Raw genomic sequence first — 22516 nt, 5'->3', positions numbered from 1 at the left:
TTGTTGCCTTGCGATCAGATAGTCACTGCCTACAGGGGGAGGGGCAATGCGCTGTGCAGGTGTGCGTTTGGATGTGTAGCAGAGCTGCACAAACTGATTTTGTGCAGTCTCTGCTCAGCCCAGGACTTACTCAGCCTCTGCTAGTGCTTCTTGCTGATCGGGGCCGGAGCGGACGTCAGACACCCTCCCTTCAAACGCTTTGACACGCCTGCGTTTGTCCGGACACTCCCTGGAAACGGTCGGTTGCCACCCACAAACAGCCTCTTCCTGTCAATCAAATTGCGATTGGATTTATCGCACCATACCGTCGCTGACTGACGATCCTCGCTGCTGAGGTCCATCGCGACTGCGCATTGTGGTGCATACGCATGCGCAGTTCAGATCTGATTGCACGCTAAACGCACAGCAGCGATCAGGTCTGAATCCCCCCCATAGTGTAGTAATCTCCTGCTACAGCTTGCACCACGTAAAGTGTTCACTAGCACATCCCTTATCAAAAAAGCTACTGGGGGTACAGCTAGAGCGGTCACAACTACTGGGGGCACAGCTACTGGGCTCACAACTATTGGGGGCACAGCTGCTGGGGGCACAACTACTGGGGGGCAAATCTACTGGGGGTACAGCTACAGGGGGGCACAAGTACAAGGAGATAACTGTGGCCAAGCCTCTTCCCTATGAAGAAGCCACGCCCTGGGCGCCACAAGGTCTAGAACCGGCCCTGTGTCCAATCACCCACAGGCGGCACTGGAGGCGGAAGTGGCGGCGCCTGTGTGCCTGAGACTGAGTTCAGTGGCCAGGTAGGAACCCCCCCCCCCCTCGTTCCACCTTCGGCACGATGCATGTGTGCGGTGGCTGGGTAGGAATCCCCCCCCCCTCGTTCCTCCGGCGCCTGCTCCATCCTCCCAGCCAGCAGCAGCACTCTCCCCTGTCTGTGCTAACGTCCTCCCGCATCAGTGAGTGCATAATATTCATTCATTTCTCTCTCTCTCTCTCTCTCTCTCTCTCTCTCTCTTCTCCTGTGGATTACTTCGTTTGTAAGTATAATTTTCATTTTTACAGGTACCCCTATTGGATTCTACATGGACAAGTGGACGTGACCGGCGTGGGATGTAGGTAAGTATGTGTGAGTGTGTAAGTGTGTTTTAATACATTTTTACTTTCACGGTGTGTGTGTTGTGTTTTTTATTTGGGTATTTTTGTTGTTGTAGAACTACAGGTACCAGTGGGCCCGTTATTTCCCCGCATGCTGGTACTTGAGGTTCTCCAAGTACCAGCAAGCGGGGGAGGCTTGCTGGGCCTTGTAGTTCCACAGCAAAAAAACAATATTCTTTTTTTTTTTTACACACTTATGGCTATCAGCCCGGCACCCACCGCCCAGGGGTGCTGGGGACAGCCTCGGGCTTCACCCCTGGCCCTTGGGTGCCTGGAGGGGGGACCCATTGATTTAAGGGGTCCCCACTCCTCCAGGGAACCCCGGCCAGGGGTGTCTAGTTGGGGGGGTAATGCCACGGCCGCAGGGACCTACATAAATGTGTCCCCTGGCTGTGGCATTATGTCCCTGGCTAGTGGAGCCCGGTGCTGGTTTTAAAAATACGGAGGACCCCTACATCTTTTGTCCCCCGTATTTTTGGAACCAGGACTGGACTAAGAGCCCGGTGCTGGTTGTCTAAATACGGGGAACCCCTGTCCAATTTTTTCCCAGTATCTAAACAACCAGGACTGGCTCAAAGAGCCCGAGGCTGGTTATACTTAGGAGGGTGGACCTCACGTATTTTTTTTTTACATTTTTTTAACCCATTCAGACCCTTCTCCATTAAGTTAATGGAAGCCCTGGACAACAAAATTGCATTCATGTCCTCCTCCCACTCCCTTTCCAGTCCCAAACACTCATTATTATTTTTTTTCTATAAAAATGTTCAATATATCACAAGTATGATGAGCAGGCAGGCAGCGGGCATTGGCGGCATCGGACTGAGATGCAAATTAGTGGCGAGGGCTGGGTCAGTTGATGGTGGGCAAGTTTGTAAGCCATTGGCGGTGGCAGCGGGTATCGGCTCAGAGGCAGTAGCGGGCATTGGCTCGGCGGCAGTAGGGGTCATCGGCAGGATCTGGTGGACATTATGGCTGTAGTGCCTCACCAGCCACTGACCTCAACACACGCCACTAATATATATGCATCTATAGCCCGATTCAAAGTGCTATTGACGTCATACTGGGATCTCTTCTCTCACCCTGAACTCACGTGTGCCGGAACTATATTCCAGGGACATTTGTATGTTGAACTATCATAGTCATATGGTATATATGGTTCTTGCTAATGTACTGAGGTATTACTTTAATATTTGAAAAGTAATTCATATTTTCTCTTACGTCCTAGTGGATACTGGGGTCTTGTACTTTAGTACCATGGAGTATAGATCGGGTCCACTGGAGCCTGGCACTTTAAAACTTTTAGCGTGTGCATGTGTGCTGGCTCCTCCCCTCTATGCCCCTCCTACCAGACTCAGTTTAGAAAAATGTGTCCGAGGAGCCGGGTGCACTTCTCTGGAGCGCCAGAGATTTTTCTTCAAATTTATTTTATTTTATTATTTTCAGGTAGCTCTGCTTGCCAACCAGGCTACCTACTTCGTGGGACTTAGAGGGGGGACCGAACCAACCTCCTGAGGGTTAATGGTTCGTAGTCCCAGCTGACAGGACACTGAGCTCCTGAGGTACTGATCACACATCGTTAGTATGTGTGCCCACGCCAGCAGCTAGCCGCCACCACTCTCTAACAAATGCCGAATATTCCGGTGTGGTGAGTGTTACACCAGGGTCCCGGTTAGCGGGTCCCCGGTGCAGTTTTGGCGGCAGGTCGCTGCGGCGGTCACAGGCCTGGAGCTGCGGCGCCCGCTGCGGACGAACTGGCAACGGGCAGATGTCCCTCAGTGCTCACTGTCACAGAAACTGTGAGTACTGTAGATATATATCTATTTTTGACATAGCCAGTATAATCTGTTAAACGGGGACCGTGCGCCATTACAGGGGGGCGGTCCTTCCCGGAGCGGGACCTGAGACGGGAAGGCGCCATTTCCTGCTGCTGCGGACCAAGCTGCATACAACGCTGCTCCTCCAGAGACCCACGCTGCTACAGCACATTAGCGGTGGCGCCGCTGCACTCCTATCAGGTCATTCACTTAGTTTCACTTGTTGAGCTGTGTTCTTTGTGTGCTGGTGTCCGCTCCTCAGTGTCACTCCAGGGGCTCTCTAGGGTCTGTGTGGAGGTGTTTGGTCAGTGAGCTGTGCTGTTTTACATTAGTGAAGAATGTCTGTGGACATGGTAATGTGTACTGCCTGTAATTCATCCCCGTCTTCAGCGGGGTCACTCGTGTGTGAACAATGTTACTTATCTCCACAAGGGCACAGTTCACAAGCACCTGCCTGGCTGAACAGCTTTACTAGCATGATCCAGAATGTTAATTCAGAATTAGCTGCAGCTAAAAGGGAGAGACAGGTGTTGAAACATTCTATTGATTCTGTGGCCAAGACAGCAGATACCAAGAAGGCTTTGCAGCCCCATCTAGTGGTGTCACTTAAACGCTCACTGCCACAGGTGCTCCAATCTGATTCTGATCAGCCTTATGTAGATAATGATGATGATATGGATTAGGACAGCTCCCTGTTCCCAGGAGTGGAGGCCCTCATCTTCTCTGTGAGAGAGGCCCTTCACATACCGGATCAGGAGTCAGAGCCAGATGAGGAGTTGTATTTTAACGTTAGACCTAAGGCCTCAGTGACCTCTCCTGTGTCTAAAGAGTTAAACTCCCTGGCCAGGAAGGCATGGTTAAACCCTGATAAAAATGTAACTTTCCTCAAAGATTTTTAACTACCTTCCCTTCCCCAATGAGGACAGGAAGGTGTGGGAAAACCCCACGTCGATACGTCTGTGCCCAGACTGTCTAAGAAATTGGTACTGCCGGTGTCAGGGGCTATATCCCTAAAGGAACCAGCTGACCGTAAGATTGAGACCACGCTCAAGCAGTGGCGGTTCTTGCCACGGGCAAGCGGTACTTTTGCCCGGGGCACGCCTTCCGGAGGGCGCCGGCGCCATCCGGAGGCCGCCGCACCAGGGCAAGATCCGCCACTGTGCCCCCCGCAGTGCCCTGCTGTGCCCCCCCCCCCACTTTGAAGGGAACCAGATGCGTAGCGTCTAGTTTCCCTTCATTGAGAGGACTTTAGTTGTGTGGTGCGCGATGACGTCATCGCGCACCGCACAGCAAAGGTCCTCTCCATGTAGGGAAACTAGACGCTACGGTCTAGTTTCCCTTCATGTAGAGGACCTTTGCTGTGCGATGCGCGATGACGTCATCGCGCACCGCACAGCATAGTGGCACAGACACTAGGGGTCATAATTGACCTCTAGTGTCTATGCTGTTCTATGGGAGAGACGTAATAACGTCTCTCCCATAGATCGAAGAGAAGAGAAGAGCGGCGCCGCCGGCGGATGGGGGTCTGCAGCGGTCTGGATCAGGAACGGGGATGGTAAGTATACTTTTTTTTAATTTATTTTTTTCTTTCAGCGTCGTGACCACGCCCCCATTCGAAGCCACGCCCTCATATTTTGCCCGGGGCGCCACAAGACTAAGAACCGGCTCTGCGCTCACGGCAGTCTATACGGCAGCAGGTGCTGCTCAACGCCCCACAATTGTGGTCTGATAACGTTATAGACGGTTTGGACACTTTGCCCCGGGATGAGGTAGTTACTCTGCTGCAACATATACAGGATGCTGCAAATTTTATGAGCGAGGCTATTAAAGAGTTGTGTAAGATTAATGGCCACTGCTATGGCTGTTTCTGTGCGCAGAGCTCTGTGGATGCGACAGTGCTCAGCAGACGCTGATTCCAAAACAGGGTGTAGAAAAACTTCATCTTTACAGGTGATGCTTTGTTTGGAGACAAATTAAATAACTGGATCTCCCAAGCAACGGCGAGTAAGTCTACCTATCTGCCGTCGGCTGCGCCGCCTGCTAGACGTCCTTATACAGGACCCACCTTGCAGTCATTTCGTGTGGTAAGGTTCAGATGCAGGGGCCGAGGGGTCTCCACCACTTCCAGAGGATCTTGTGGTAAGCCTTCAACGTGACAGTTGGCCCCAGTGACAAGGCGACTTTCAGGTAGGAGCTCGCCTTGAACACTTCGCCCACGTGTGGGCATGCTTACCTACATTCTGGCTGCTCTCTGCGGGAGAGAGCAGCCAGGTCGGCTCAGAGGGCGGGCAGGGGAGGCTGTGAGATAGAGGAGGGGGTGGGCTGGAGGCGGGAAGGGGGAGGAGCAAGGTTGGGGGTGGAGCAAGGGCGGGGTCATGATGATGCCTCCTTTAAGCCACGCCCCGCTCTGTAATGCCGCGATCACCGGCATTACACTGCAGGGGGCGTGGCTATGATGACGCGATTCAAAGAATCGCGTCATCAACTGCCCGGACCGCCCACTTTACACACTAAGTGGGCGGACGGGCAGTGGGGACCCCGCAAATCGGGAGACTTGCCTGCTCTTCCGGGGGGCCGGGAGGGTCACCCGATTTTCGGGAGCCTCCCGGCCATTCCAGGAGAGTAGGCAAGTATGCGTGTGGGCAGAATCCTGCTGGGATACTTGGGTGAGGGACCTCATTTCCCAAGAATACAGGCTGGAATTTCAAACACTCCTTCTTCACAGATTTTTCAGGTCAGGCTTACCAGCTTTACCCGCAGCAAAAGTTACCTTGCAAGAGGCTATTCAAAAGCTTTTACAAACGGGGGTGGTGGTTCCAGTGCCCCCTCTGTTACGCAACATTGGTTTTTACTCCAGTCTTTTTGTCGTTCCCAAGCCAGACGGTTCAATGAGCCCCATCTTGAACCTGAAGTCGCTAAACCCGTATCTGCGGGTGTTCAAATTCAAGATGGAATCCCTGCGGGTGGTGGTGTCCGCTCTGGAGGAGGGGGAGTTCCTGGTGTCTCTGGTTGTCAAGGATGCTTACCTACACATTCCCATGTGGCCCCCACATCAGGCTTACCTCAGTTTCGCCATATCGGACGAACATTCCAGTTTCAGGCCTTACCCTTCGGATTATCCACAGCTCCGAGGGTCTTCACCAAAGTCTTGGCGGAGATGATGCTGCAACTGTGCATGATGTTAGTAAACATAGTACCATACTTGGATGATCTCCTAATAAAGGCTGTGTCCAGGGAGCGTCTGCTGCACAACATCGATCTGACGACTCGCCTACTTACGGATCATGGGTGGATCCTAAATTTTCAGAAATCTCATCTGGAACCGACCCAGCATCTTCAGTTCCTGGGAATGATACTGGATTTCTCCCGATGGAAAAGGCCTTGACTATCCAGGTTATGGTGCGCTCGGTGCTCGGTCCTCGTAGGGTATCCACAGGGCTGGATTAAAGGTTGTGGGGGCACAGTGCAATGTAGATTGTGGGGGCCCCACCTATGATTTTATGGCAAAGTCCTCGCCGCCCCCACCTCCAGGGGCCGTGCACACTCACATACACACACACATACATACATACATGCGTACATACACACACACAAATGCAAACACACACACATACACTCACACAACTTCACTTACACTGCAGCAGGGAGCGCAGGGAGCACAGACTGTCCGGCGGCTTGCAGTCACGTAGGGTGTGGGGGCCCCTAATGTGTGGGGGCCCCGTTATGGCTGACCCTCTCGCCACTGCCTTAATCCGGCTCTGGGTATCCATACATACATCTTTGCATCCGATTACTGGGCAAGATGGTGGCTGCTTACGAGGCAATCCAATAAGGCAGATTTCATGCCCAACCTTTTCAGCTGGATCTGCTGGATAAATGGTCGGGGTCTCACCTTCACATGCATCAGGAAGTGACTTTATCTCCGAGAGCTCGGATTTCTCTATTATGGTGGCTACAAGTTCCTCACCTGGTAGAAGGCAGGAGTTTCATCGTGGATTCTACTGACGATGGATGCCAGCCTCTGAGGTTGGGGGGCTGTGACCCAAGGGGCCCAGTTCCAGGGGATATGGTTGAGACAGGAAGCTACTCTGCCAATAAACATCTTGGAACTCAGGGCAGTTTACAATGCTCTTCTGCAGGCTTCCCATCTCCTGAAGAATCAGGGGATCCAGGTTTAGTCGGACAACGCCACGGCAGTGGCGTACATAAACCGACAAGGGAGAACAAGGAGCGGTGATGTGAGAGGTCTCAAAAATCCTCCTCTGGGCAGAGGCCAACGCAAAGGCCATCTCAGCCATATTCATTCCAGGAGTGGACAGCTGGGAAGCGGACTTCCTCAGCCAGCACGACCTCCATCCGGGGAAATAGGGCCTACATCCCCAGGTGTTTCAACAGTTAATTCACCGATGGGAATGTCCACAGATAGATTTGATGACTTCTCGACTCAACAAGAAGCTAGGCCGTTACTGTTCCAGAATGAGGGATCCGCAGGCTGTAGCGGTGGACGCGCTGATGACAACGGAGATGTACCAGTTTGTGTACCTGTTCCCTCCTCTACCGCTGCTCCCAAGGGTGCTAAAAAGGCTAATTCTAATTGCCCCATTTGTCCTCGACGGGCGTGGTACTCGGACCTCCTGACGGCTTGGAAGTTGAGAGGGAAATTCTAACAAGAAAGGTTCTTCCCTCCGGGGTTATTTCCACCATGGTCCAGGCCAGGAAGATGGTTACGTCAAAACATTATCATTGTATCTGGAAAAAGTATGTTTCCTGGTGTGAAAGTAGGAAGGTTTCTCCCATGGAATTTAGAATTGGTCGCTTTCTACTCTTCCTGCAAGCGGGAGTAGATATGGGCCTACGTTTAGGCTCAATCAAAGTCCAGATTTCGGCGCTCTTTATTTTCTTCCAGAAACAACTTGCCATGTTACCAGAAGTACAGACTTTCCTTGTCACGATCCATGCAGTTTCTCCTCCATGCCTGGGGTGGCGCTCTCTGCGCTGTATCTGCAGCTTGGTAATTAGCTGTTACCACAGCTGTGAGCAGCACCTGAACTCACTATATAGGCCAGCCACACAGGCTCCCAGTTGCCAGTTCATCGTGTCAAGGTTGTCTCAGTTCCTGGTCCTGGTTATGCTGGTCTCTACTGCTAAATCATCCATAGAACTGCCAGGTTCTACCACAGTGCTATCCTCTGATCCAGCTACAGTGCAATCCTGTTATCCTGCTACGTTGCATATTCTACCACAGTGCTATCCTGTGATCCTGCTACAGTACAATCCTGTTATCCTGGTATGTTGCACACTCTACCACAGTGCTATCCTGTGATCCAGCTACAGTGCAATCCTGTTATCCTGCTACGTTGCATACTCTACCACAGTGCTATCCTGTGATCCTGCTACAGTGCAATCCTGTTATCCTACTACATTGCATACTCTACCACAGTGCTATCCTGTGATCCTGCTACAGTGCAATCCTGCTATGTTGCATACTCTACCACAGTGCTATCCTGTGATCCTGCTACAGTGCAATCCTGTTATCCTGCTACGTTGCATACTCTACCACAGTGCTATCCTGTGATCCTGCTACAGTGCAATCCTGTTATCCTGCTACTTTGCATACTCTACCACAGTGCTATCCTGTGATCCAGCTACAGTGCAATCCTGTTATCCTGCTACGTTGCATACTCTACCACAGTGCTATCCTCTGATCCTGTTACAGTGCAATCCTGTGATCCTGCTACGTTGCATACTCTACCACAGTGCTATCCTGTGATCCTGCTACAGTGCAATCCTGTTATCCTGCTACGTTGCATACTCTACCACAGTGCTATCCTGTAATCCTGCTACAGTGCAATCCTGTTATCCTGCTACGTTGCATACTCTACCACAGTGCTATCCTCTGATCCTGTTACAGTGCAATCCTGTTATCCTGCTACGTTGCATACTCTACCACAGTGCTATCCTGTGATCCTGCTACAGTGCAATCCTGTTGTCCTGCTACGTTCAATACTCTACCACAGTGCTATCCTGTGATCCTGCTACAGTGCAATCCTGTTATCCTGCTACGTTGCATACTCTACCACAGTGCTATCCTGTGATCCTGCTACAGTACCTTCACAGTCCACAGTGTCTCAAGTGTTTCCACAGTCTACACCGTTTTCATGTACTCAGTCTCCTGGCATCCCGTGTATTCACAGTCTCCTGGCATCCCATGTCCCCTCAGTTCTCCCTTTCATTTTGTGTTCTCTAATTATTCCTGGTTTATACTTATTGTTTACAGTTGTACACTGCTTTAATAAACTTGCTATTGTACCGTGAACATCAGTCCCTGCGAATATGTTCTCACAAAGGGAAATCCAAACGGATTCTGACATTCCTTAAGGGTGTTCTTCATATGGAACCACCTTTTGTAACTCCCACGGCTCTGTGGGACCTCAATGTGGTTCTGTCCTTTCTCCCAGAGACGTGCAGTCAGGGGAGGCAGGGGAGGCAGTGCCTCCCCTGTCATTAATGATGAAAAGAATAAAAAGAATATACTTATGACACATATTCTGTGTCATAAGTATGTTCTTTATATTACTCCAATCATTTCACACTGAAAATACCTTGTAAATGAATTTCTGCGGCACCTAGAGCGGTGCCGCACGATGGCCATTGTAAAAGTCCAGAAGCAGGGGGCGGCTAGGGGGCGGAGCCAATCAGAGGATTGGAAAAGGCCATGGAAAATAACAGTGAAAGCGGCACCAGTACAAGTGCCGCAGAGCAGCAGGGGCGTGCTTTCAGCGTATATGAAAGCACGCCCCTGTCTCTATGATTGGGCAGCAGCTGTAGAGTGACGGCATCCTGCTGACACTGGCAGGCCCGGCGACAGGTGGGGTCAAAGGGGACACCCGTCCCGCTGGCCGCCTGCTTCGTAGTGTAAGTAATCATTAATAGTAACGTACTGTCTTTTTTTTGCGCACACTCTCCCCCCCCTCCACCCAGTGGTCATCCCTCAGTGCCCCTGCCCAGCGTCACCTGTCACCCCCGTCCAGACCGTCACCTCCCCTCCTCTCAGAGTCCTCCGTCCTCACCCGCCCTGTCTCTGCTGGGGATTCGGTGAAAACCGGTCTGGACTAAATTCCGGAACCCCGGACGAGACCTGCTCCCTGCAGCGACCCCTGCCGCTGAGGAGCTTTATATGCGCGTTCCCGTCCGGGGGTGTGTGTCACTAACAGGCTGTCAGCGGGGACCGGGGAGACGGAGAGCGAGAGCTGCTGCTCCCTGGAGAGACTGTCAGCCCTGCACACACAGCGGACGGGCGGACTGGTCCGTGTGCTGCTGTGTGTGGGGAGACATGACAGCCTCCTACCCCGCTGCTGCTGTGCCCGAACAGAGGGAGGGAGGGGGGAGCAGCACAGGGAGATGCTGGTGCTGTGCTACTGTGGTGACAGCCAATTGTGATATTTTTTAAAAGCGTGGTCACTATAACGTTCATTTTATTTATATATATATATATATATATATATATATATATAATATATACATACATATATGTTATATGGTATTACCAAGGTCTGATTTTATTGTTAAATTTAATCTCAAATAATATTAAATAAACTCTCGCTCTCAGTCACCCCGGTCCCCATTGCCAGCCTGTTAGAGACATGCCCCCCAACTCCCACCCCTCGGACGGGAACGCGCATACAAAGCTCCTCAGCGGCAGGGGTCGCTGCAGGGAGCAGGTCTCGTCCTGGGTTCCGGAATCTGGTCCGGTCCGGTTTTCACCGAATCCCCAGAAGTGTTGGCTGCAGCACAAAGAGCCCCCTCGATACATAGAAGCAGCCGGTAGCAGCATACAGTGCTCTCGACACCTTCACCCACAGTTCCCCCTCTCAAAGCGGTGTATGCGGGCCAGGGAAAGCGATTGAGGAACAGTAGAGGCATCTCTGGGAGATGCTGGGCGGGAATGAAGCCTCTGGCGGATTGCGTTATGGGTGAGCGTGTCGCCTTGTCTTCTTTAATGACAGTGCCATTCACTGGTGGCAAGTCGTGGCATTCCGTTGCTGGTGGAGGGGCTGAGGTACATTAAGCTCCAGCGCGGGCTCTTACTTGGCCTCACATACAGTACACGGTGCATAGGTGCCATGCCAGTAGCAGCTACTATCAGTTTACTGTACTGCGCCCCTCTCGTCGGCACCCCTGATGAATGGCATCCTTCCAAAGAGTAGATACACCCCTGCTGCCCTGTAATCACAGTATATACACAATGGCTGCAGTACCAGCCCACCCTCCATGTACTCTAACGTATTATGCTGTTCCTGAAAAGTGTGTTCTTGTGCTGCTAGGGATGTACTGGAGAATCCAGTGCCTCCCCAGCCATTGACCTCACCGCACGTCACTGCTTTCTCCAATCGGCCTGGTATGAACCCTTACATAGGGTGGAATTTAAAGTTCTCGCATGGAAGATGGTGATGTTATTGGCATTGGCTTCTGCCAGGCGTGTTTTTGAATTAGGGGCCTTATCATGTAAGAGCCCGTATTTGATTTTTCATGAAGACAGGGCAGAACTGAGGACCCATCCTCAGTTTTTGCCGAAAGTGGTGCCAGCTTTTCATGTGAATCAACCTATTGTGGTTCCGGTGGTGTCTGATGCTTCCGTTGGTCCTGAGTCCTTAGATGTGGTCAGGGCTCTGAAGATGTGTGTCAAAAGAACGGCCCGTCATCGGATATCTGACTCGCTGTTTGTCCTCTATGAGGCCTCCAAGATTGGTAGGCCGGCTTCTAAGCAATCTATTGCTCATTGGCTCAGGTTGACCGTTCAACAGGCCTATGCTTCGGAGTCTCTGCCTTTGCCGAAGTCCATTCAGGCCCACTCGAGGAGCTTGCTGGGGTCTCCCTGTGCAGGTGCCCCCCCCGGAGTGTTACGACCCTACAGTTGTGCCAAGCTGCAACTTGATCTGGTTCGAACACCTTTGTAAAATTCTATAGGTTCGATACCTTGGCCAAGGATGACCTTCAGTTTGGTCAGGCGGTTTTGCAGGGGTCTCAGCACTCTCCCACCCTTTTGGAAGCTTTGGGACTTCCCCGTGGTACTAAAGTACAAGACCCCAGTATCCACTAGGATGTAAGAGAAAATAGGAATTTAATACCTACCGGTAATTCCCTTTCTCCTTGTCCATAGTGGATATTGGGCGCTCGCCTCTGTGCTTCGTCCCTGCTTACCTGTGTAAGTATTTGTTTGGCCCAGCATTGTGGTCTCATTAGGTTGTTGGGAAAGCTGTGCTATCCGGGTTAGGTTGGTGCTGCTATCCTCTATTTTGGTTAGCGCCCTGCTTTTGTTTATGGTTGTGTGTTGGCTTGTTGTCTCACCGCTGTTGTATTGTTTCTTCTCTCATGTTATGTCCGTCTCCTCAGGCACAGTTTTCCTAGACTGAGTCTGGTAGGAGGGGCATAAAGGGGAGGAGCCAGCACACACATACACACACTAAAAGTGTTAAAGTGCCAGGCTCCAGTGGAACCGATCTATACCCCATGGTACTAAAGTACAAGACCTCAGTATCCACTACGGACTAGGAGAAAAGGAATTACCGGTAGGTATTAAATTCTTATTATTTGATATGCTGATTGATTTTGATTATTTCTACTGAAAGTGATTAATATTTCTTGTGCAAACCCGCCCTACAGGTAATAATAATAATAATAATTTTATTTATATAGCGCTCTTTCTCCAATAGGACTCAAGGCGCTTAACAGATATATAGCATGATATAATACAGAAAATAATGAAGTACATTTTCATAAAATACAGAAGCTCGAAGATACTAAAAGGGACACTATGGAAATGCTTGAGTAAACAGGAAAGTCTTGAGGCTACTTTTGAAGGATTCTATAGTTGGGGCCTCTCGCACTGTGCGGGGAAGTGAGTTCCATAGAGTCGGAGCCGCATGACTAAAAGCTCGACCCCCAGATGAATTACGGTAGATTCTAGGTACAGCTAAAAGTCCTTCATCTACAGATCGCAGTAATCGAGTGGGGCAGTATGGGGTCAGAAGCTGTTTCAGGTACCTTGGGCCTTGGTCATGTAATGCTTTGAAACTCAGTAAGCCAATCTTAAAGATGATTCGCCATCTTACAGGCAGCCAGTGAAGGGAGTAGAGGATGGGTGTTATGTGGCTAGAACGGGGCTGGTTGGTTAACAGCCTGGCAGCTGTGTTTTGCACCAGCTGTAAGCGTTGCAATTCTTTTGCTGGTAGACCAAGGTAGAGGGCATTACAGTAGTCTAATCGAGATGATACAAATGCATGTATGACTTTTGGCAGATCATCTGAGGGAATTAAGTGCTTGATTCTGGCTATGTTCCTCAGGTGAAAGAATGAGGATTTGATTGTGGCTGATATCTGATGTTTAAGTGTCAAGCCACCATCCAGGACAACGCCAAGATTCCGCACACGATCACTGGTCTGTAATTCTGAATCCCCGAGTGTAAGTCCAGTTGGTTGGCTATGCTGCAGTCCTGTCCTTTGATGTTGCGGTCGTATTATAAGGACCTCTGTTTTATCCGGGTTCAGTCGTAGCCAGCTGGCGCTCATCCACTCCTGTAGTTCAGCTAGACAGCCATTTAGGGTTGCTATTGGGTTATCAGTGCCCGGAGCAAAGGACAAGTACAATTGTGTATCATCTGCATAGCAGTGGTAGACCAGGCCATGGCGCCTGATTATTTCGCCCAATGGGAGCATGTATACTGCAAAAAGCATGGGGGATAGTATAGAACCTTGTGGGACACCACATGGCAATGGCACTGGTGGTGATGAGTATAATCCAGATGATACTCTCTGTGACCTGCCTGTGAGAAATGATTTGAACCAGTTTAGGACTGTGCCATCCAAACCACAGAAATGTATCAGTCGCTCAATCAGAAGCCCATGGTCCACGGTATCAAATGCTGCCGAGAGATCCAGAAGGATTAATATTGAACAGTCACCTCTGTCTTTTGCCATCAGAAGATCATTTAACACACACACCAGGGCTGTTTCAGTGCTATGTCTTCTCCTGAATCCTGATTGAAATGGATCATAAATATCATGGGTTGTCAGGCGGGTTTCCAGTTGATTTGCCACCACTTTCTCAATAACCTTTCCTAGGAAAGGAAGGTTTGATACCGGTCTGTAGTTGGTCATGCAGTCGGGATCTAAATTAGGTTTTTTAAGAAGCGGTCTAACAATTGCTTCCTTTAGGGGTCCAGGAAAAATGCCTGTCTGCAAAGAGCATTGAACAATTTTTGCAAAGACAGGACCAATTATATCCATACAACCTATTAGAAGCTTTGTTGAGGCTGGGTCCAGACCACAGGTGGTGGGACGCAAAATCCGAGCAATTTCAGCAGTGTCCTTTACATCCACTGGGTCAAAGCTGGTCCATGAAGGCAGGTAGCTTATATTGGCAGGCTTTGTAGTTTGGCACTCCTTTGATGGCACTGTGGAGATTCCAGCCCGGATGGTGGATATTTTATCTGCAAAGAAGTTTGCAAACTCGTTGCATCTTGCCTGGGAAAGGGTCTCATCAGTCTGCAGGCATGCTGGCTTGCAAAGCATCTCCACTGTGCGGAAAAGTTGAGCTGGCCTATTGTTTGCTGCTGTGATCTCATTTGACAGGAACTGTGATTTCTTACGAGTGATTGTCGATTGATATTCTTCGTTATGCTTTATTAGTTTTATTTTGTCATCCACTAGGTTAGTCTTCCTCCATCGTCTTTCCAGTCTACGCCCCCTTTTCTTGAGCTCACTAACACTGTTGTCGAACCATGGAGCTTGACGCTGTGGTTTGCGAGGTCTTATACGCACAGGGGCGATAATATCAATTGCAGCCATAACATCCCTATTATAATAACGGACTAGGGAACAGGGATCTTCACAGGCACCCAGTATAGCAGAGAGATCCAGATTTGCTGCAAGAGCCTGGGGAGTCATACCCCTCCTTGGACGATACCTGGTCAACTCCACGGGCAGAGATCTTATTTGAGGGGTTGCAACTGAGAACCAGAGGGAGTAGTGGTCTGACCAGATGACTGGGTTTATTTTTAGGTCAGTGACTTCTAATCCAATCTGAAAGACAAGATCAAGAGTATGACCACTTTTATGTGTGGCAGAGGGAATGACCTGTGTGAAGCCCAGACCATTCATTGTGCACAGGAGGTCTTGGCCAAGGCGTGAGAGCTCATCATCCACCCATGCATTGAAATCCCCGAGGATGAGCCATCTTTGATGTTCCAGAACCAGGCCAGCAACAGTGTCTGCAATTTCTTGTAGAAATATCTTTCCATCTCCAGGTGGACGGTAAATGAGAAGTACTCTGAAACCTAATCCTGTTGAACTCCGGGCAGCAATGCACTCGAATGAGCGAGTAGTTTCAATAGGGTGGACCCTAAGTTTAAGTTCTTTTTTGAAGCAGATAGCCACCCCGCCACCCCTGCGGTCCAGTCTTGGGTTGTGGATGACAGAGTAGTTTGTTGGTACTGCAGCCTCCAATATAGGTGCTGCATTTTCATCTAGCCAGGTCTCTGTAATACAGGCTAGATCTGCAGATTCAATAAGGTCAGCAATTGTTGCAGTCTTGTTTCTTATAGATCTGGCATTACAAAGAACTGACCTGATTGGGCATACCAGAGGGCCTTCAGTTTTCTTTATGTTAATTGCAGGAGCTCTGGGTATGGGGGTCACAAAGCAAGAGTTGACCGTTTTGTCCTTCCAAACATAGGGCCGTCTTTTGGGTATCACTTCTATTTGATTGTTCTTTGAGTATGGGGGTGAGCAGATGGGCAAAGGACGTAGATGGTTACCGGGGGAAATACATTTCCGGCCTGCTCGCTTCCCACGAATGCGCCTGTGTTTTCTTTTTAAAATGCCAAGGGATTGGAGAATAGAAGCCTGTGATGGTGTGATAGGAACTGCAGAACGTGGTGGGCGGAGTGAAAGAATGAAGCTGGAGCAATACGTATACATTTGGACATCAATGACAGATTACTATAAGTTTGAGCTGCATATGATGATGATGAGAGAGGGAGAGAAAGCAGTGTGTTTTTTTTTTCTTTTTTTTCTTTTTTCCTTTTTGTGTTTTGTTTTCCCCCAATTCGGTATGTGATCCAAAATTATAATGGGTTTATGAACAAAGTTATTGCTATAACCTATTGGGTATATTTGAAGCAAGTGATAAATAAAATAACTGCTGATTTAGTCAATTATCCTAGGATAGGCAGACTTTGGAAAGGTGTTAGAAGCCAGTTCCTACTGTGTAGGTGTGAAAAGTCTCAGTGTGAGAGGCCTTTGATGTAGATTTCTTGTGTGGGGGGTAGTGATAACATGTCCTGGGAAATGGATCCTGAGTTGAAACAGTGAGCCTTCAGCAATTCAGAGCCTGAATATACTGATATTAGTAGATTAATGCAATAAGTCAGTTATTTGTTGCTCAGAGAACAGAGGTGGATGATGTCTAAGTGAGAGGCTGGATGTAGCCAAAGATAGGTTGTAATCCACAGTACCTTATCTGGGTAATGTCCAATGCAGAGTACAGCAGCTGCTAAACTGAAGGATTTCTCAGTGGAGATATGCAGAGGATTCAGTCCAGGATTCAATCCAGTGTGTATCTCAGCGCAGGAATGCAATCCGTTGGTTTTGATGAGATGTCCGCGTAGAGTAGTACAAGTTAAAGGTAAGTCCTTGGATATTTATGATGATTCATAGGTCAGTTGTGGTGAATTTAAGCTGTTTTATGGAGATGATCAGGAGCATACAAAAGGAGAGGCAGCCATCTTGGGCGCCAGTATCCGATATCCCAGTATCCCTTTTTCTTACTATGTATGTTATTTAAATAAAACGCCTCATAGAGGCCTTAAACGCCATATTCCAGACTGGGCTTGTGCTTCTCATCTATATCTCCGAAACCACCAGCGAATCTGTAGTGGAGACCTTAACCTGACGACTTGGCCATAGAACTGAGAGAACCAGATCATATCAGTGAATTACCTCCACACCTCTCACTGTAACACACATGATGTGACGTTAGAAGTAACCAGAGGCGGAACTACCGGCAGTGCAGGCAGTGCACTGCACTGGGGCCCGCCTCTGTCCAGGGGCCCAAGCATGTAATGAGTCAAACTGACTCATTACATGCCGCTGTGCGCTGCAGGCAACCGCTGCCCGCAGCGCACAGCCGCCCGGAGATAGGAGCTGAGCAGCGGTACAGACGGGGGAAGGAGGAGGGAGCCGGAGGACGGAGCCGCAGCAGCGCTTTGTTACTGGTGGAGGCGCTGCTGCTGCTGCTCCTCTGCTTCCCTATAGGCTGTCTTCCGAGAACAGCCTATAGGGAAGCAGAGGGGCAGCAGCAGCAGCGCCTCCACCAGTAACAAAGCGCTGCTGCGGCTCCGTCCTCCGGCTCCCTCCTCCTCATTCTCTACTGCCCGGGAATCGTCGTCTGACGCAGCTGCACCGAGGAGCCTGAGGGTAAGTATAATTCTTCTTTCTTTCTTTCTTTCTTTCTTTCTTTCTTTCTTTCTTTCTTTCTTTCTTTCTTTCTTTCTTTCTTTCTTTCTTTCTTTCTTTCTTTTTCTTTCCTTCTTTCTTTCTTGTGCCTGCCTGCCGCAATGTGTAAAAAGGGGGGACTACCTGCCGCAATGTGTAAAAAGGGGGGACTGCCTGCCGCACTGTGTAAAAAGGGGGGACTGCCTGCCGCACTGTGTAAAAAGGGGGGACTGCCTGCCGCAATGTGTAAAAAGGGGGGACTACCTGCCGCAATGTGTAAAAAGGGGGGACTGCCTGCCGCAATGTGTAAAAAGGGGGGACTACCTGCCGCAATGTGTAAAAAGGGGGGACTGCCTGCCGCAATGTGTAAAAAGGGGGGACTGCCTGCCGCACTGTGTAAAAAGGGGGGACTGCCTGCCGCAATGTGTAAAAAGGGGGGACTACCTGCCGCAATGTGTAAAAAGGGGGGACTGCCTGCCACTATGTGTAAAAAGGGGAATCTGCCTGCCGTAATGTGTAAAAATGGGGACGCTGTCTGCCGTAATGTGTAACAAGGGCACGCTGTCTGCCGTAATGTGTAAAAAGGGCACGCTGTCTGCCGTAATGTGTAACAAGGGCACGCGGTCTGCCGTTATGTGTAAAAAGGGGTAATCTGCCCGACGCTATGTGTAAAAATGGGGAATCTGCCTGCCGTAATGTGTAAAAAAGGGGGGCTGCCTGATGCTATGTGTAAAAATGGGGAATCTGCCTGCTGCTATGTGTAAAAAGGAGGAATCTGCCTGCCGTAATGTGTAAAAATGGGGACGCTGTCTGCCGTAATGTGTAACAAGGGCACGCTGTCTGCCGTAATGTGTAACAAGGGCACGCTGTCTACCGTAATGTGTAAAAAGGGCACGCTGTCTGCCGTAATGTGTAACAAGGGCACGCGGTCTGCCGTTATGTGTAAAAAGGGCACGCTGTCTGCCGTTATGTGTAAAAAGGGCACGCTGTCTGCTGTAATGTGTAAAAAGAGGAATCTGTTCGCTGTAAGGTGTAAAAGGGTCTCTACCTGGTGTAGTGGTGCTACAGTGCGGCGTAATTTGAATAAATAAGAATTTACTTACCGATAATTCTATTTCTCGGAGTCCGTAGTGGATGCTGGGGTTCCTGAAAGGACCATGGGGAATAGCGGCTCCGCAGGAGACAGGGCACAAAAAGTAAAGCTTTATGATCAGGTGGTGTGTACTGGCTCCTCCCCCTATGACCCTCCTCCAAGCCTCAGTTAGGATACTGTGCCCGGACGAGCGTACACAATAAGGAAGGATTTATGAATCCCGGGTAAGACTCATACCAGCCACACCAATCACACCGTACAACCTGTGATCTAAACCCAGTTAACAGTATGATAACAGAGGAGCCTCTGAAAGATGGCTCCCTACAACAATAACCCGATTTAGGTAACAATAACTATGTACAATTATTGCAGATAATCCGCACTTGGGATGGGCGCCCAGCATCCACTACGGACTCCGAGAAATAGAATTATCGGTAAGTAAATTCTTATTTTCTCTATCGTCCTAGTGGATGCTGGGGTTCCTGAAAGGACCATGGGGATTATACCAAAGCTCCCAAACGGGCGGGAGAGTGCGGATGACTCTGCAGCACCGAATGAGAGAACTCCAGGTCCTCCTTAGCCAGGGTATCAAATTTGTAGAATTTTACAAACGTGTTCACCCCCGACCACGTAGCCGCTCGGCAGAGTTGTAATGCCGAGACCCCTCGGGCAGCCGCCCAAGAAGAACCCACCTTCCTTGTGGAGTGGGCATTTACCGATTTTGGCTGTGGCAGGCCTGCCACAGAATGTGCAAGCTGAATCGTACTACAAATCCAGCGAGCAATAGTCTGCTTAGACGCAGGAGCACCCAGCTTGTTGGGAGCATATAGTATAAACAGTGAGTCAGATTTCCTGACTCCAGCTGTCCTTGAAATGTATATTTTTAAAGCTCTGACAACGTCCAACAACTTGGAGTCCTCCAAGTCGCTTGTAGCCGCAGGCACTACAATAGGCTGGTTCAGATGAAATGCTGACACCACCTTAGGGAGAAAATGCGGACGAGTCCGCAGTTCTGCCCTGTCCGAATGGAAAATCAGATATGGGCTTTTGTAAGATAAAGCTGCCAGTTCTGACACTCTCCTGGCCGAAGCCAGGGCTAGGAATCGACCCAGTTGAAATTCCTCCGTCGGAGCACTCCGATCCTCGCACCACGCAACATATTTTCGCCAAATGCGGTGATAATGTTGCGCGGTTACTTCCTTCCTTGCTTTAATCAAGGTAGGAATGACTTCTTCCGGAATGCCTTTTCCCTTTAGGATCCGGCGTTCAACCGCCATGCCGTCAAACGCAGCCGCGGTAAGTCTTGAAACAGACAGGGACCCTGCTGAAGCAGGTCCCTTCTCAGAGGTAGAGGCCACGGATCCTCCGTGATCATCTCTTGAAGTTCCGGGTACCAAGTCCTTCTTGGCCAATCCGGAGCCACTAGTATCGTTCTTACGCCTCTTTGCCGTATAATTCTCAATACTTTTGGTATGAGAGGCAGAGGAGGAAACACATACACCGACTGGTACACCCAAGGCGTTACCAGCGCGTCCACAGCTATTGCCTGCGGATCTCTTGACCTGGCGCAATACCTGTCCAGTTTTTTGTTGAGGCGAGACGCCATCATGTCCACCATTGGTCTTTCCCAACGGGTTACAAGCATGTGGAAAACTTCTGGATGAAGTCCCCACTCTCCCGGGTGAAGGTCGTGTCTGCTGAGGAAGTCTGCTTCCCAGTTGTCCACTCCCGGGATGAACACTGCTGACAGTGCTATCACATGATTCTCCGCCCAGCGAAGAATCCTTGCAGCTTCTGCCATTGCACTCCTGCTTCTTGTGCCGCCCTGTCTGTTTACATGGGCGACTGCCGTGATGTTGTCCGACTGGATCAACACCGGTTTTCCTTGAAGCAGAGGTTCTGCCTGGCTTAGAGCATTGTAGATTGCTCTTAGTTCCAGAATGTTTATGTGAAGAGACGTTTCCAGGCTCGACCACACGCCCTGGAAGTTTCTTCCTTGTGTGACTGCTCCCCAGCCTCTCAGGCTGGCGTCCGTGGTCACCAGGATCCAATCCTGTATGCCGAATCTGCGGCCCTCCAATAGATGAGCACTCTGCAACCACCACAGAAGAGATACCCTTGTCCTTGGAGACAGGGTTATCCGCTGGTGCATCTGAAGATGCGACCCTGACCATTTGTCCAGCAGATCCCTCTGGAAAACTCTTGCGTGGAATCTGCCGAATGGAATTGCTTCGTAAGAAGCCACCATTTTTCCCAGGACTCTTGTGCATTGATGTACAGACACCTTTCCTGGTTTTAGGAGGTTCCTGACAAGTTCGGATAACTCCTTGGCTTTTTCCTCCGGGAGAAAAACCTTTTTCTGAACCGTGTCCAGAATCATCCCTAAGAACAGCAGACGTGTTGTCGGAATTAACTGGGATTTTGGAATATTCAGAATCCACCCGTGCTGCTTTAGCACTTCTTGAGACAGTGCTAGTCCCATCTCTAGCTGTTCTCTGGACCTTGCCCTTATTAGGAGATCGTCCAAGTATGGGATAATTAATACGCCTTTTCTTCGAAGAAGAATCATCATCTCGGCCATTACCTTGGTAAAGACCCGAGGTGCCGTGGACAATCCAAACGGCAGCGTCTGAAACTGATAGTGACAGTTCTGTACGACGAACCTGAGGTACCCCTGGTGTGAGGGGTAAATTGGAACGTGGAGATACGCATCCTTGATGTCCAAGGATACCATAAAGTCCCCTTCTTCCAGGTTCGCTATCACCGCTCTGAGTGACTCCATCTTGAACTTGAACTTTTTTATGTACAGGTTCAAGGATTTCAGATTTAGAATAGGTCTTACCGAGCCATCCGGCTTCGGTACCACAAATAGAGTGGAATAATACCCCTTTCCTTGTTGTAAAAGGGGTACCTTGACTATCACCTGCTGAGAGTACAGCTTGTGAATGGCTTCCAAGACCGTCACCCTGTCGGAGGGGGACGTTGGTAAAGCAGACTTCAGGAAACGGCGAGGTGGAGACGTCTCTAGTTCCAACCTGTAACCCTGAGATATTATCTGCAGGATCCAGGGATCCACCTGCGAGTGAGCCCACTGCGCGCTGAAATTCTTGAGACGACCCCCCACCGCCCCCGAGTCCGCTTGAGAAGCCCCAGCGTCATGCTGAGGCTTTTGTAGAAGCGGGGGAGGGCTTCTGTTCCTGGGAAGGAGCTGCCTGTTGCAGTCTCTTCCCCTTTCCTCTGCCTCGTGGCAGATATGAATATCCCTTTGCTCTCTTGTTTTTAAAGGAACGAAAGGGCTGCGGCTGAAAAGTCGGTGTCTTTTTCTGTTGGGGAGTGACTTGAGGTAAAAAGGTGGATTTCCCGGCTGTAGCCGTGGCCACCAAATCCGATAGACCAACACCAAATAACTCCTCCCCTTTATACGGCAAAACTTCCATATGCCGTTTTGAGTCCGCATCACCTGACCACTGTCGCGTCCATAAACTTCTTCTGGCCGAAATGGACATAGCACTTACCCGTGATGCCAGTGTGCAAATATCCCTCTGTGCATCACGCATATAAAGAAACGCATCCTTTATTTGCTCTAAAGACAGTAAAACATTGTCCCTATCCAGGGTATCAATATTTTCAATCAGGGACTCTGACCAAGCTACCCCAGCACTGCACATCCAGGCTCTCGCTATAGCTGGTCGTAGTATAACACCTGTATGTGTGTATATACTTTTTGGGATATTTTCCATCCTCCTATCTGCTGGATCTTTAAGTGCGGCCGTCTCAGGAGAGGGTAACGCCACTTGTTTTGATAAGCGTGTGAGCGCCTTGTCCACCCTAGGAGGTGTTTCCCAGCGCGCCCTAACCTCTGGCGGGAAAGGGTATAAAGCCAATAACTTCTTTGAAATTAGCAGTTTTTTATCGGGGGCAACCCACGCTTCATCACACACCTCATTTAATTCATCTGATTCAGG

The sequence above is a fragment of the Pseudophryne corroboree genome, chromosome 9 (assembly GCF_028390025.1).
Source record: "Pseudophryne corroboree isolate aPseCor3 chromosome 9, aPseCor3.hap2, whole genome shotgun sequence".
In the NCBI taxonomy this organism is placed as follows: domain Eukaryota; kingdom Metazoa; phylum Chordata; class Amphibia; order Anura; family Myobatrachidae; genus Pseudophryne; species Pseudophryne corroboree.
The sequence above is the reverse complement of the archived record's forward strand: the minus strand, read 5'-3'. Positions refer to the sequence as shown.